Source organism: Cataglyphis hispanica, chromosome 14 (genome assembly GCF_021464435.1).
Source record: "Cataglyphis hispanica isolate Lineage 1 chromosome 14, ULB_Chis1_1.0, whole genome shotgun sequence".
NCBI classification, from domain to species: domain Eukaryota; kingdom Metazoa; phylum Arthropoda; class Insecta; order Hymenoptera; family Formicidae; genus Cataglyphis; species Cataglyphis hispanica.
This window is the reverse complement of record NC_065967.1, coordinates 6,652,731-6,664,933: the sequence shown is the minus strand read 5'-3', so window position 1 is coordinate 6,664,933 and position 12,203 is coordinate 6,652,731. Positions and strand designations below refer to the sequence as shown.

At 30.3% G+C, this 12,203-nt stretch overlaps 1 pseudogene; it reads right to left on the bottom strand.

Moving 5' to 3' along the window:
* Positions 1-3,002: 3,002 nt before the first annotated feature.
* Positions 3,003-3,957, bottom strand: LOC126854655 (uncharacterized; annotated as a pseudogene).
* Between the last annotated feature and the right edge of the window lie 8,246 nt (positions 3,958-12,203).

Below are 12,203 nucleotides of genomic sequence, written 5' to 3'. Positions count from 1 at the left end.
CGAAAGAATAATTTGAAATTACAATCGGATAAATGCGAATTTTTGCGCAAAGAAGTAATTTATTTAGGTCATATTATTTCGGAGAACGGAATATCTCCGGACCCGTCAAAGCTAACAGCGATAAAAGAATTTCCAACGCCCAAAAAAGTAAAGGACGTACAATCATTCATAGGCTTAGCTGGATATTGTAGGAAATTTATTGAAGACTTTTCCAAAATAGCAAAACTAACGAAGAAAACCGAAAAATTTGACTGGACAACGGAGCATCAAAACGCCTTTGAAATACTAAAAGAAAAACTAATGACGGCGCCAGTGCTAAGATTTCCAGACTTTAATCAAGAATATTCAGTGACCACCGATGCATCCGACTATGCAATCGGAGCAGTGTTGTCACAAGGAAAGATGGGCGATGACCGGCCGATTGCTTACGCAAGCAGAGTATTATCTCGCACGGAGCAAAACTATAATACGACAGAGAAAGAATTGCTAGCGATCGTATGGGCCGTAAAACATTTTAGACCATACGTATACGGCACAAAATTTAAAATTGTAACCGATCATAAACCATTAATATGGCTTTTTAATGTCAATGATCCCGGATCAAGATTAATCCGCTGGAGACTTAAATTAGAAGAATATGATTATGAAATCATACACAAGGCCGGACGAGCGAATCCTAATGCCGATGCACTGAGCCGCAACGTAATCCGAGTTACAAACGAAGTAAAGGAGGAAGAGCGAAAAATCAACAATCCTTGCGATAGAAGAAGAGACACACTCCGACGAAGAAAAAACATATACGGAGGAAGAAAAAAAACAAATATTATATGAATATCATGATGCACCCACAGGAGGACATCAAGGAATCGAGCGAACTATACGAAGAATTCGCTTAATTCATAATTGGCCAGGATTAACAAAAGATGTTGAGAGATATATAACCAAATGCGAATATTGCCAAAAAAATAAATTATCGCAAAAAAAAATAAAGTACCGTTAATAATTACGGATACGCCCACTAAACCGTTCGAAAAATGCGCCCTAGATATTGTAGGACCATTAACCATCACAACAAATGGAAATAAATATTTATTAACCTTCCAAGATAATTTAACGAAATTTAGCAAAGCGATACCAATTTATCGCACGAGTGGGAACGCGCCGTGCCAGATACAACTGTACACACAGTCACAACAACACAATTGCAAAACAAAAACAATAAACTCAATAAACGCGATTTGGACTAGACTACAACAGCCACATACTTGGCTATAATACGCAACTAACGTAGATCAATAAATAAATATACAATGCGATAAGCAAACCGAACGCAAAAGAATTATTAAAAATACAGAAAAAATTTTATTAAGAGGAAAATGTAAATCGACAACGCCAGACATGACGATTCAATCGACATAAACCGTATATGAAGTAAATATAGAAACTTATTTACCAGAGTCAAATATTACTCTTACAAGACAAAAAAAGGACACATGACAACGATACTTTAAAAGACGTGACAGAACACCGAACGGAATTAATAAAATTAAAAGCTGAATTAAAAAAATTAAACAATAATGTACAAGATAACGAACAAAAATTCTTTACTCAAAAACAATTTGTTTAGCCAATGGCAACGAGCGGACTAATAACAATAATTATAATAGCGATTGTAACATACACAATTATAAAAAACAAAAAGAAAAAATTTAAGCAACCATGGGTAAAGATATGCGAGGAAGAACCACGTATATCTTATGGATTTCCAAAACCGATATTAAAGCGTAGTCTAAGCACGCGATTTTAAATAATAAGAAACGATTATATCAAACATTATAAACGGGAAATGATTGTAATCATTAGAATAAGAAAGGGTATAACTAATTGTAAGAAAAACGTTGTACCCCCGTTTTTCTTTTTTTAACGGGGGAGGGAAATTATTTTATTACATTTTTTATAATTTTTTCATTTTTTGTAATTTTTTTGTATTTTTTAATTAATTTTTTTTTGTAATTTTTTTGTAACTATAAAATAATTTAACAATATTTTTTGTTTTCTCTTTGTGTGTGTGCGTGCGTGCATGCGTGCGTGCGTGCGTATGATAAAACATATTTTTTTTATCATTACAGAATAAAATTATAATAAAAAGGTCTTAGAAAAGAACTGTTAATTATTTGTCGCAACATACATTATTATATGTTGTTCAATTACTTCAGCATCTGACGACTCTTCGTTTAACATTTCATCGTGTATGTACTAACGAATTATGTCATAAATGTAAGCTGTGTTATGCCCATTATTTTTATTAGTTGCGTATTGATAAAATACTGCACTAGCGATGATGTATTAATGATGGTTATTCAATTCTAAAACTTTTCATTTTAGAGCCTAGAATTGCACTCTTCTTCTGTCGATACCAATAAATGTTGTGTGTCTTTTATCTGTAAATACACTAGTATCTACAAGTTTATATGATATAAAATCATATGCCTTAGTTACGTTTTGGGGACGTTCTTTATACATCGATTTTCGTTCTTGATTCGCTTTTAATATAACATTCTGTATTTAGGATAATCCGTCATATAATAATATATCTACATTAACAGAAAGTACTGGAATGTTTCGTACATTTTCATATTTGCATTTATCACACTTTTTATTTATTTTCAGTCCAGAAAAATCTGCGAATAAATATTTCGCTAGATGTGACACATTGCAGTTTGCATTTAAATGCATAACATTCTTTCTGTAAGATACTTGAAAAATTGATATATTATTAAGAACTTTTGTACAATCTTGATAATTATTACTTGTAATATTCTTGATAATTATTACTTGTAATATTCTTAATATTTATAACTGAAATATTTTTTGCAAAATTGCAAAAATTATTATTTGTAGTAATAATAACATCGGCATAAATAGAATTTGTGACTATTGCGTTTGTTACAACTTGAATGAACGAATTGAATGCGCAAGTTTCGCGAACCACTATTAAATGATTACGGATCACAACGAGATTCTTTGAATAAACTACCGTTTTTTAATAAGGGCATCTTTGCAGAGTTGGCATATGATCCCAATCCAGACATCGAGGTAAGTTAATTTTTGTTTTCGTTTTTTGTTTTTCTGATCTGTTATTTTGTTTTATGTATCTGTTTTATCTTGTATATTTATTTTCTTTTGTATATCTATTTGGTTTTGATTTATGTCAATTTCATCGACACTGGATTTCTTTTTAGTTAATTCTCTCCAATTTTCAACGGCATTCCACATGTTTTTAAATTTTATTGATTCTTCTGTTGTATGTGTCGTATTATTATGAGAAAACGATAGGAAAACCTTGTCGTGTAACCAATCGATGTGTCGAATGATAAATTTATCGACTCGCATTGGCAAGTCACCTTTGAATGTTCTATGTTTCAGGTTCGCGAATAATAGTTCGACTGCTGAGGTTGTGGCTGTTTTTTTTCGTTTTTTAATTTTTTGCGATTTGTGGAACGCATTAACAACAGAACCTGATGTAATCCTCGCTGCTGCAATTTCTGCCGATTCGAAAATGAATTTTGCCCATTCTGTCCATCCAGAATTTTCAGAAATTAAATCTTTGTTAGTTGTTTCTTCAATTTCTTTTTCATTGATATAATCTTCGATTGATATTTCTTTGATAATATCGTTAATCGATCTCAAATAAATCTCTAAATTGAGAAGTTCAGAATTTTCATCGTAGCCTATATCTTTGCTCAAAGCAATTATCATTACGGATGTTAATGCAGCTTTTATATCTTGTATATTTCTTATCTTATAAATATGGCCGATACTCCTTAAATAAAATTGTCGAACTTTTGTCACTTTACCGCGAAAGCAGTCCTATCTAGCAATAATAGCAATTAAATGACTAACGTCACGTCTAATATAACAATTTAGCAATTTCTCTTTTTTTCTTTAAAATTATGATGTTATATAAAATCTGCAAATAGTCACACGTATCCGCGCAAAATGCTTTTGATACTGCCATTAAAAGAGTTTTACCAAATTCTATGACTACTATTCGTGATAAAGGTGCTTTGTTCGCTAAAATAAAAAAAAATAGGTGATCATTGCAGCATCTTGTCTCGTCCATTTGAAACGCCGGAATGCTGTTTGTCTCCGTTGCTTTACGGTAATTGTAAAGATTGGCATTGGTAAAGATAAATGTGAGGGCTTTTCTTACAAGCTTTAAGTTTTTACAAAACTATCTGTTGCATTGATTGTTAAAAAACTATTCAAATTTTGATATATTACAGTTTTATACAATAATTTTTGCTCCTCTGCTCAATACATGCAAAAGAATGGGTTAAGCCTATGTTGCGTATAATACCTGCAAGAGACTCATATTTTGCTAAACTTAAATTAAGAATTGAATCGCTATGTTTCAATTCGAGACGATGATCCAATTCCTATTGCTTGGATTTTCGAAGCACTGTAGTATTGTAGTATTGTATAATATTGGACCGGAATCGCCATTGTTCATTAAATATTTTGCTTCATTTGTTCTCCATGTGCTGGCATCTTGTTTATTTTCCAATAAAAGCGACGCTATTTCCTGACGCAGATGTCCTTTTAATTGATGCTCTTTTTATGCAAAAATTCAGACTCGAAATTTTTTACTCTGCATTCAAATATTACGTCTGCATTTTTTTTCGATTTTTTAATAAGTGACCAGAGAGTTTCGCTATGCATTCTGTGCATAAACCCACAAAACGTGCATAATATTTAAAATCAATACTCTTAAAAACTTTTGCATTTTTAAAAGTAAATGCACATGAAATTTTTTTGTTCCCTTATTTTAAAGGCAAATAGATAAGTCCATTTGCCAGATTACAATAGAACATACTTACAATTACAATGCGTCTGTTTTGTAAATTTCACAGTTTTCCGTTCCACAGTTCAAACATCGTTAGAAAGGACAAGGGAAACTGTTACATTTCCAGTGCTTATATTTGATAGATTAGATAAATTAAATGTATTATCATCTAATGACTAATGACTTATTATATCAATATATATTGTGACGTGACATTTGTGGGACGTCCGTCACAAAGGCCGAAAGGCCTGATTGCGGACGGTTTCTCAGGCCTGCATCCTCCCGAATGAAGGAGAGTGCAACCCGATCGCAGATCAGCGGATCTGGTTATTCTGTGTTCTTTTTCTTGTTTCGCGATAATGTAAGTTCAATTATATTAGCCCGCAAATTAATTGACGGCGGCAGGGAAGACGGCAAGATCTTATCCGGCAGTAGAAGAGGAAGAGAAAAGAGGAGCAGTCAAGAGCAAGAGTCCGGGAGGGAGAAAAGCGGGGATCGCCAGGTGGTAATTGCCTTATAAAAAATTTATAATTTTTGGCCTTTATAAATAAAGGCCTTTGCAGTTGGTATTTATTTTCGACAGGAAAAAGGAGTGGAAGACCGGAGGAATCCGGCGAAAAGGGATGGCCATTCCATCTGCACAAAGCGAGGGAATCTCAACGATGAAGCGACAAGGGGGCTCATTTCCAGAAGCTATCTTAGAAGATAGAAGCCATTCGGACGCAAAAGCTCGCAGCCCTCTGCTGAAGAACAACTTTGGAATAGACGGAACGATTTAACCACCCGTACGGCGACTCAAGACCGCGAGGCCCAAAGGACGACTCTATGGAACGCGGAAGCGCCACAAGTGGCCTATTTGCGATTTATCGTGCTGGCGTGTTTTTCGCAAGACACTGTTCGGCGTATTAGGGCGAGGACGCAGGCCTCTTAAGGACGAGCAAACAATTTTTGAGAAGGACGAATAAATCCAGCCAGTGGGACGAGCGTCGTCGACCCGCTAGTTTGCCGTTTGCTGTAGGTAATTAATTCGAGTGAGTAGCGCCCGATATAGTTGTCATGCCATGCGTTTTAGGAAATAATTTTTAGTGAATTTTGTGATAATTATGCATTAATGGCCGACGGGCTGTTCATTCGGATTATATAATTAGCACTCTCTCTCTCCCTCTCATATACTTCGCTCCCGCCGACAATCAATTAGAGTACCGTATTATTGTATTTAATATTTCTTGTGATCGTGCGTAAATTATAGTTGTCAGGATTTTGTTAGACGGTCGATCACGCGGATGGATATCACGTAGTGCATCGCTTATATACCACATTCGTTTGCGAGATGTTCGATTTTAGTATCCAGATTCGTAATTTACGAAGAGCTATATATTACATTCGCGAGGAAAACCAGATATGAAGCGGTTCTATATAATCGTCAGAAGAACTGTAGCGAATCTTGTCTATTATATATTATATATACGGCGCATGAAGCGACGGGAGAACATCTTTCAAATTATCGTAATCTCGCTGTAAGATCTTTTCGCGAGAATCTTTGTATTGATCACGCTGATTATATTGTTCGAGATAAATCGCGATCGTGCGCAAAGTGATTACCATGGCCTTGAGGAATTTTATTAGTTGTCGCGACTTGATTACGTTACATCCGGTGAAAAATCCTCGCGATAGTAAAACCGACCAGTAAGTCGCGCACAGTAATACTCTTGTATCCGGTCGCAACAACCTCCGTTGTTATTATTGTTTAACCTACACAACCGCCTCTTAAAATTGAGAGCGACGAGTATCAATTTGCACATCTTATATTATTTATTATTTTCATTAATATACCCTTGTTACATGTTAATTAATTGAACGAATTTTTACTTGTGACTTCCGTACTCTTGATTCTCACATTTTTCTCGTCTCCCCTGAATCATCCCCTCTATCACATCATTTGGACTGAGTAGCCGCGTTTTGTTCCGTCGCGTTATTTGATCCTGTAATCTTTTCGTGTTTGTATTAATTTTGTTCGTGCGGTGCAGCCTGCCATACCTGACGCTCAACAATCGATTTTGATGTTAAGTACAGAGAACAATATCGGGATCGCGGAATCGATATTCAAAACGCGCCTAAGATGTGCCGTGGGCTTCGAAGAACCGCCCGCGGAATAATGAAATAATTTCGATCTCTTTAATTAATTTGAAAAATGATTACAATATATATATATATATATATATATATATATATATATATATATATATACATATTTAAGTATTATAGGTGAATAATAATATATGTAGATAATATATATATATAATTAATTTAAGATAATATATGTAAAATTTTAGTAAATTTTTAAATCTTTACATATATTTTTTTGATACATACTTTTTGTATGAAACTAAATAAAATTTTATATAAAATGTATATATTTAATATAATGATATTTTTATTATATGAATGATCAAACTAATTTTTACATACTGTGAGATATTGTACAACACAAATAAATCTGGACAATATGTTTTAATAAAATATGTAACTTTTTTCGACATTTGCTAAAAAAAGATCAACTTTAAAGCCGATTTTTTCTTAGCAGTTATCTTCAAAATAAGCGTTCTTTTCTTCTTTACGGGTTCAAATTTATGTACAGATATTTTTTCTACTATAATAATAAAGTGGACAACCGCATTCTTTTGCGTTCAGAAGTTGACATTTCCTGTTAGAAAATTTAAAAATGTAAAATTTGTTTCTTTAAATGTTTTGTTTAATACTTCAGTTAATAAAATATTTATTTCAATTTTGCAAAATTTGTTTTCCTTGGAATTTAATGATATTTATCATATCACATATCGATATTTAAAAAAAAATAGTTATTTAAGGGTTAAGTGCATAGTTTTTTTTTATTTAAGCTAAAAAAAACTCTCAATAGAGAGTTATACAGCTTTACATGATTGTTTATAACTTTTACATATATATACAACTTATTATATATATATATATATATATATATATATATATATATATATATGTATATATAGTTACATTAGTTATATACAGATATATGAAATACAAAAATATGTCATTATTAACAATGTGATCATATATAAGTTTATTGCATATTTTTGTAAATTACACCTTCTTAGGAAGTGGTATATATGTGAGCTTGCTTCAATACTATATTTGGCTTGGTAAATAATAATCTATAGGTAGATATATCTAAAGATAGATATAATTTGCACTTTTTTAATTTTTTAATTAACTCCAGTCTTTGCGCCTCAAATAATGGGCACTGCCAAATTATATGGTTTTTTAGATCTTGTTTATTAATGTTACATTCGCATTTTGTTTCTTTTATAATGCCTACTCGTGATAATGATGTAGCAAGATTATAGTGATCTGATTTTCAGCGGTTTATAGTGATAATAATTTCTCGTGTGAGACCTTTATTTGTAAACCATAGTTTACTGTTATTTTTGTAATAATATTTAAAATAATCATTACCTTTTATTTAACCCTGGTCTTTGATATTTTTGGTGTTTAGGTTGCATTTGTATTTGAGCGATTCACGGAAATCGGTAAAAAGAATAGAAATACGATTGTCGGGCTGTGTTTTAGTCGCTGTTTTCACTAAAATATCAGCCTTCTCATTCCCTTGCATATATGTGATAGAATCCATAGCAGTTCTATATTACTATTTATCAGTGGCGTAGCCAGAGGGAGGAATTACGGGGATAAATCCCCCCCTCGAAGTTTTAGAATATGAAAATGAAAGATTGAAAGCGGAAAGAGAAATAAAATTGTAACCACAGTCTCTGCAGAACGTTCATTTTCAACATTAAGAATTCTTAAAAATCACCTAAGAAATACAATAAGTGAAGTAAGACTGAACGATTTGACACAAATCACATTCATAAAAATTTGACTTCATCGATTAACATAGAAGAGGTACTAGACAGATATCCAAAAAATCTAGATGCGTGCTTCTAGATTAATATGTATTATTTAATAAAAAAATTAAATGTTGTTTTGTGATTTTATTTTTTAAAAATATCTCCCGAAATCAAATCTTGGCTACGCCCCTGCTGTTTACGAATTTTTGTTTGAATTCATTGTATTTTTTTTTAATTTCAAAAATATAACGATTTATTTTTATGTCTATTTTTGGGTTTTGAAGACAAGAAGGCGCACTGAGGAAGTCGAAAAAAATTTTGAAATTGTGATCTGGATTGAGAAGAGTGATGTCTATCGTTTAATGCGATACCTTCCATGAAAACGGAAATGTTTGTAATGCTTCTTTTTTTAATAATATTTAGTTCCTGGTAAATACAAGCTGTTCCTACAGAGTTTGATCCATCAATTTTACTTCCATCTATATATATATAGTGTATGAATTATATTTTGAAATAAATTTATTGAGTTAGGGTTATATTGTTAGGGTTTGCATTTTGTTTAAGAAAATTTCCAATTTTGATGTTAATCGAGATTAAGGTAATAATTGTGTTAAAATCAAAGCTATAAATATCATAATGATTATGGATGTGTAAATTTTTCATTATGCTGAGTATCTCGTCAAAGCATTGTTTTAAGAGTCTATTCTTTTTGTGTCTTCTTTTTTTGTTTTTTAAATAATATTGGTTTATTGTTTTGTTAGTTTGTGTACACGTGTTAATCAGAACTTTATTTAGATAGCTATTGCATAAGAACTTTTGTGCGATCCTGAAGTGGGAGTTTTTTCAGCTATTAAAATGTTTGTCGGTGTGCTAATACGATAACTTAAAACTGATTTTATTGTATTTTTGCTGCATATTGTATTTTTTCCAATTTTTCCTTTAAGTTTTTTCATGTTGGAAAGTATAGAAAACATCCGTAATCAATATGCGCGTGCACAAGACTCTTATATAAGATTAATAAAGTTTCTGGATCTGAGCCCCACCATGTTCCGCACAGAAATGTTATGATATTAAGGGCTTTTATGCATATTTTCTTTATATGAAATAGTTGCGGTATAAAAGTCATTTTGTAGTCAAGAATATGTCCAAAAAAACGAGTAGTATCATTAAATTTAATAATCCCTCTAAAAAAACTTTACAAAGGTAAAAAAACGCGCCAAGTATATAAAAAAAATTTTAACTTGTACGCAAAAATGTTACTAACAAAAATTTTAACATTTTTTTCTAAAAAATAACTTTTAAAAAAATTGCCTTCTAAAAAATAATTTTCTCTTAAAAAATAAAAAATAAAAACTAAATATGAAATCAATAGTTAATTAGCCAAGTACATAGAAACAGTTTCTAAAGAGTTGTAATTTAAAATAGTATTTGTCATAAAATCAATTTTGCGTTTATAGAAATATTATAGATTTTCACGAAAAAATTAGAATGCATTTTATTTCTATCAAGAAATTACATTATTATATATCCTCCCTTCAAATAAATATTTTGTATAATATATTATATATAATATTATACCTGATATATTATATATTATACCCGATGTGAAATAAAAATTTGCAAGATTATTATTATCAATATATTATATCAATATATCAATATAATATGTATTATCATATCATTATCAATACATTAATATGACATATAATTCAATGGGCACGTCAAGTAATTGTCTGTCGCTTTAATCTTCATCCTTTTCGTTTCGTACTTATCTGGTAAAGCTTATGATTAATTTTACAATAAATCGTCGATCAATTTGGCACAGAGCATTTTTAAATTTAAAATTAGTAATTAATATAATCAACTTTATTGCAGTAAGGATTAAGAAGTTTTTTATGATTTACTTATTTGTAATCCACAACATAATAGCGCTACTTTATATATTATACAAAATATTTATTTAAAGGGAAGGAGAATATAATAATATAATTTCTTGATAGAAATAAAATGCATTCTAATTTTTTCGTGAAAATCTATAATATTTCTATAAACGCAAGATTGATTTTATGACAAATACTATTTTAAATTACAATCCTCTATAAACTGAACTGTTTCTATGTACTTGGCTAGTTAACTATTGATTTCATATTTAGTTATTATTTTTTATTTTTTATTTTTTAAGAGAAAATTATTTTTCAAGGAAAAATTTTTTTAATAGTTATTTTTTAGAGAAAAATATTAAAATTTTTTGTTAATAATTTTTTGCGTACAAGTTAGGATCTTTTTTATATACTTGGCAAGTTTTTTTTACCTTTGTAAGATTTTTTTTAGAGTATCTCACTACTTTTTATAATAACTATTTAGTATAAAAATTTATATTTTTTTTACAAATAACTATTTTTTATGAAAATTTATATTTTTTTTGCAATATTTAAAAATTATTTTTTAGGGATAAATATTAAAATTTTTGTTAGTAATTTTTTTCATACAAATTAGAATTTTTTTGTGTACGTGGCATATTTTTTTTACCTTTGTAAGGTTTTTTTTAAAGGGATACATAATTATATGTTTTTTTTTAAATAATGTAATTAGTTATACATATGCAAAGAAAGCCAAAGTATATATATTACATAGTATGTATATTGATAAACGGATTAATAAATTGGAACCATTAAAATTTTGTTGCAATAAGATCTTTTGGAATGATAAGAATGTATATTTATTTTCGTTTTCTTTACATATGTATAACTAATATTGTAATAGCATGTTGTACAATGCAAGATATGTATTTATAATCTTTTTTTTTTTTGCATATTGACGTATTATTAGTTACGTAAGTAAGGAAAGCTGAAGTACACATATTACGAATACAAATAGATTAATAAAATGAAATGAATAAAATTATGTTGCAATCAGATTTACTTTGAGAATAATAAATATTACATATATATTTTGTCCGATAATTCGCGAATCACCCTTTAAGGGAAGGTAGAGAGTATTATTCTGAATAGAAAAATCCTGTACCATTTTGCGATTTTCTCAATATTTAAGAAAATATTAATTTTAAAAGATCAGCCAACGAAGTGCCGCGAAAAGCTCGCGGCGCGAAAATGCAACCACTGTCAATTGATACTCGGTCCGCGGCGAAGGGAGGAGTAATGGGAGGAGCGATTTGCGAGCGAGCTTCGCTATGGCAATTGAAAGAATTACACACATATGCGCGCTCCGTTTTATGTATGTAATCTTTTCAGTTGTCAGTATGTACGAGTGGCGTAGAGAAATTTTAAAAATAAATAATAAATAAATAAATAAATAATAAATAAATATTAAATAAAAATAATAAAATAATGAATATGACATAGAGAGAATTTTCTCTTAGAATTTACCGTGAAAAATATGATAATCATGAGACAATATGATATAAAAGATGAGATAAAAGAATTTTTCTGATTGGTATTTATCTCAATAAAAATAATATT